The sequence below is a fragment of the Myotis brandtii genome, unplaced genomic scaffold (assembly GCF_000412655.1).
Source record: "Myotis brandtii unplaced genomic scaffold, ASM41265v1 scaffold1377, whole genome shotgun sequence".
NCBI lineage: Eukaryota > Metazoa > Chordata > Mammalia > Chiroptera > Vespertilionidae > Myotis > Myotis brandtii.
Window position 1 is genome coordinate 276,417 of NW_005354903.1, and position 5,129 is coordinate 281,545.

The following is a 5,129-nucleotide window of genomic DNA, read 5'->3' on the forward strand; positions in this document are numbered from 1 at the left end:
AGATGTCACGGGTGACTGTGAATCAGCTCCTGCTCCATCCCTACACTTGGCTCCCCTCTGACCTGCCTCTGCCTGACCCTGGCCTTTAAACGCCCCCCACCCCCTGCCTCATCGCCCCTGGTCAGCTGGAAACAGTCAGAATGAGTCTGAGTCCCCTACCACCAAAAGGCCAGGATGTTAGGTCGGAGAGAGCCCAGGATCGGATACATGCAGATGTGTGATAAGATAATGGACCCTCCCTGGAATTTCTAATAGATCAACGTGCCAGACACAGATACCGGCTTCTCCCTCCTGTTATCCACACAACCCCCACACAGATACTGACTCCTTCCTGAATACCCTGCCCACCCCCTGTGGCAGGGACTTCCTCAGCTCAGGCCCCCGCCCCTCACCAAACACCTGTATAAAAAAGAAGCCCCTCCCTCCCTGGGGGTGCGAATTCACTGACTCCATCTTTTGGGCTGGTGGGTCTTGCCTGAGAATGCAGCATTAAACTCCCCTCCTTCTCTCCTCTTTAATCGTTTGCTTCTTTGTTCTCTAAGCCGTTTTTCTGGGCCACCTCACATTATGCATGCATATAAGCATAAGTGATGGATGTGGACAACAGCGGGTGAGGGTGAGGGCAGGATTGGGGGGGTGAGGGGACATTAGGGGGATAAGGACACATTTGTAACATCTTAATAAAGGAAAAAATAAAGTAAAAAAAACAAAACAAAATTTGTAGCTTAATTTTTTACAATATCCTGTTATACATAATCCTATATAATAAAAGGGTAACTGCAGAACGACGTGCACTAGCCACCAGGGTACAGATGCTCAATGCAGGAACTGCCCACTGGTTGTCAGTGCACTCCCACAGGGGGAGTGCTGCTCATCTAGAAGCCGTCTCCAGGCTGGTGGGCACAGCAGCAGTGGCTGGAGCCTCTCCTGCCTCTACGGCAGTGCTAAGGATGTCCACCTGCCAGCTTAGGCAGGGAGTTGGCCTAACCCATCAGTCGGACATCTCCTGAAGGCTCCCGGACTACGAGAAGGTGCAGGCTGGGCTGAGGGACCCTCCTTTCCTCAGTGCATGAATCTCTTGCACAGGGCCTCTAGTTATTAATGAATTACAGTGTTTGCTAATGACTAATTACTATAATCTTGTTGCATTCATTTCCCTTATGCATCTTACATGCAGGCACACCATTTCTCTCAACTAATATTAGCAGCGAATATTTTAGCAGCCAATTGCCACATTATTAGTCTTGTACTGACTTGTTTGGTGTACGCCACAAGAAATATTTCACTTTTGGAGAACAAGAAAAGTAGGGTTATTTGTGTTATACTTATTAATTTATGCAGTTATTCAGTGTCTTTTAAGTTAATGTTCAAGCAAAAATATTAATTTTTATTAAAATGTACTATTATTTTATATTTCAGCTCTTTGTATTCAGCCTGTGTCTATAGAAATAAACCTACGTTTCTATGAAAATTGAAGCTTTTTTTTTTTTTTGCAGCCCACATAAACTTAAACCTTGTTTATTTGTCCCATGTTAGCCTTTGAGTTTGACATACTTGGCTTGAAGACACTAAGAAGAAGTTCAAGTTTACTTAATCAGATTTCAAGAGATACTTCTTTAAAGTGATGAGTTTTAAGTGGTTACCAGAAAGATGAAATATTTAAGCACTGTCTGTCTTTCAATGTCAGCCTATTTTCTGTATCTTGCCTAGAATTAGAGTTGTTTATTTGTTGGAATATGTTCTATATCCATTATAGATAGGGCCTCCCTATTTTCTTTCATTCATTCTCAGGGCTGTGGCGAATAAGTGCACCCACAATAAAGAGGATTTTGTTTTGTTTTCCTTTTGTATTGTGAAACAAAACTTTATAAAACATTATTTTTTTAGGAAATAAGCTGCCTGTCTTGGTTTGCAATGCTGTGGCTAAAATTGTAAATCCTGAAAGGGCGAGGGCTAGGCCCTCCATCTTGCCCCAGGGTAAGGGCTACGCCCTCCATCTTACCTTGGCCACGTGCTTGGCAAGGAGCTTCTTCCCGGAAGTCTAAGCCTCTGCTAGCCACACCCAGGAACAAGACACCGACTTGCTCCTGGCCAATCGGCAGAGCACAGTCCTTTCTCCTCCCCTTACTCCAACCCCCTATAAAACCCCTCTCCACACAGAGTTCTCTCTCTCTCTGCTTCCTGTCGCTGCGTCGGCAAGGTGGGGGAGCCGAGCTAGCTCGAATAAAGACTCTTATGCTTTTGCATCGGACTGGCTGGCTCCCTGATGTGGTTTCTTGGGGATCCTGAAATCTGGGCATAACAAATCCTATTTAAATACAGAGATATATCCTCAAAGTTGAAAGTCCTTCATTTTACTGAACTTTTATTATTTTTGTTGTAACAATAAAAAGGGTGTTTTGGCTACATTTTTATGAACATAATAAAGTAAAATTTATTACATTAAAAAAAGAGAATTAACTTCATTTTGGTTAGTCTTTTCCTAGTGTGGACAAAAGGAGCCACATGCTAACCTGACAAGCTCAGGGGAGGCCTGCGTGGCAGTCTTGCAAACTCAGAGACCTAAAATAACCACAAAAGATGGTCTGAAAATTAAATATTTAACTACAAACAGGTTATTGACCAATGCATGACACCAGAAGAGAAATGGACAAAGGACTAGTTATGTATTTCCTCGTTATACTTCATAGGCTGCCTGTATCCATGCCTTGGACTGAGATTAGGGAGATGAAGGAAGTTTAGTACTTCAACATTTCTTTAGATGTTTTATTCTAAAACCCACAAATACTCATTCTACTCATTGTTAATTTTATTTTATTATTTTTAAAAAAATTTTATTTTTCAGTTACAGTTGACATACAATATTTTATTAGTTTTGGGTATACAACATAGTGATCAGATATTTATATAACTTACAAAGTGATCATCCGGCTAAGTCTCATACCCATTTGCCACCATACATAGTTATTACAACATTATTGTCTATATTCCCTATGCTGTATTTTATATCCCCATGACTATTTTTATATCTGGCAATTTGTACTTCTTAAACTCTTCCCCTTTTTCACCCATCCTCCCACCCCTTCCCATCTGGCAACCATCAATTTATTTTCGGTATCTGTGCCCTCATTGTTATTGTTATCAAGTTAATTATCAACTGTTAATTATGTTAAACTATCCTGTACCCATCTGGTAAAAGAAACACATATCTATCATTTCACTTTTTAACCATTCTCAGAGGTTTCCCTGCTTTGCTTAATCAATCCCACCTCCTTAATCTATCACCAATGGATTTCATGTAACCCACCTACATCCCTTTCTTTTGACTGCAATTATAAATACAGATGTAACCCTCCATTCTCTGGAGCATTATCTCAATTCATTGAGATTCTGCTTCCCAGCATATGTCGACAGTTTGGCTCAAATAAATTCACAAAAATTCTTTACAGGTCTGAATTCTTTTTTTATGTTAACACTAGTCTGTTAAAAGGTAAAAGGTCTTTTCTGTTTTTGCCCAGAATTGTGTTTTTCAGGGACAAAATTGCATGTTGTTTGCATTATAATCAAATCCATAACCATGTCATTTTAAAAACAGTCACTGTTTGGTTATAATACATTTGAGAAAAAAAAAAACAAAAAAACGTTGCCTATGACATTTTCAATGCATCCCATTTGAACTGGATGAAAATTATTAGAATTCCTAGAGTATCTGGATTTATAGACATACTGGCAGGGAAAATCAGGAGAAAAAAAATTGATTATGGGACTGAATGAACTAAAAATAATTACATATTTTTTATAACTTTTGTTGAAAGTATTGCTGATTCTTGCTCTTTTTGTTTTTCAGATATTAGAAACCTTGTTTTCTTAAAACAATTTGGTGAATTGTGTATTTTACTTTCTATCAGATCCCTCAAGAATTTGGCAATTCTTAATAATTGTGGTAATATGTTTTTTTGCATGAGTTCAATAAGACCAGTTTCCAATGGTGGTTTTATTAATCAAGACTTTGACTGGACAGTGATGTTTAAGGGAGTCATGTCTGGACTCTGGATATCACCAAAAGACTTGAAGCCAATAAGAGTGCCTTGGAGAAAGGCTAGTATTTTGCATGTACACATGGTAGCCCTGAAATGGATGTCGCTGGAGTGTTGGACCCATACCCGGCCATAGCTGGTGGTCAGTTGGAGAGGAACGAGAGTGCCTCCTTCTTCACACACCTTATGCCTCAATGAGTAGGAGGGCTGCTGCAGAGAGCCTTGAAGCCTAGTTGATGGGAGCCCAGGTGGAGCCGCAGCAGGTACAGATCTTGGTGAGGAATTCGCCCATATCTATAGGTATTTTAACAGGCAGGCTTGATGGCAGTTGGGTGGCTTGGCTTCTCTACCCTGAGGGGTTCATTGACACTCAATCATGACATTGCAGCAAAGTAGATTTTTAAAAAGCTTGTGCAGTCAATTGCTGTTCTTATTGTGTTTATGCAAACAATCATCAAATTGAAACTAGATTTGATGCAATAAATAAATTGGTCTTACTTTGACTCTTTAATAAAAATGAGGGTGCCCCCCACCCCCCCAGCCAAGGGCACATGCCAGGGGTTGCGGGCTCGATCGCCAGTGCAAGGCGAGCAGAAGGCAGCCAATCAATGATTCTCATCATTGATGTTTCTATCTCTCCCTTCTCCCTTCCTCTCTGAAATCAATAAATAATATGTTTTTAAAAATAGTCCAAACATTAAAAAAAAATAAAACTCGGAGAGAATGTAAGTAAATCTAAACAGGACCTGCCTGTATACTGTGGCTTGTGCAGGTCACCTTCATTCTCGAGTGATGGCTTAGCTGGTTAAGTTGCCAGCTATTTCCCTAAGAACTGTGAAGACAGTGTTCCTATGTCTTCTACTTTTCATGGTTGTTGTTGAGAAATTTGCTATTTGTCCAGGCATCGTTGCTTTGTGGAAAGCATTTGTTTTCTTCCTGGTTTCTTTTCAAATATTCCTGCACCTCTGAGTTCTTCAGTTTCTCTCTGATGTGTCTGGGTGAGGGTTCAGTGTATCATGGGATTCCTTTCCTGAGACTGAGATTTATTGTCCAAAGTCAGTCTGGAAGATGATCAGCTATAATCTTTCCTAA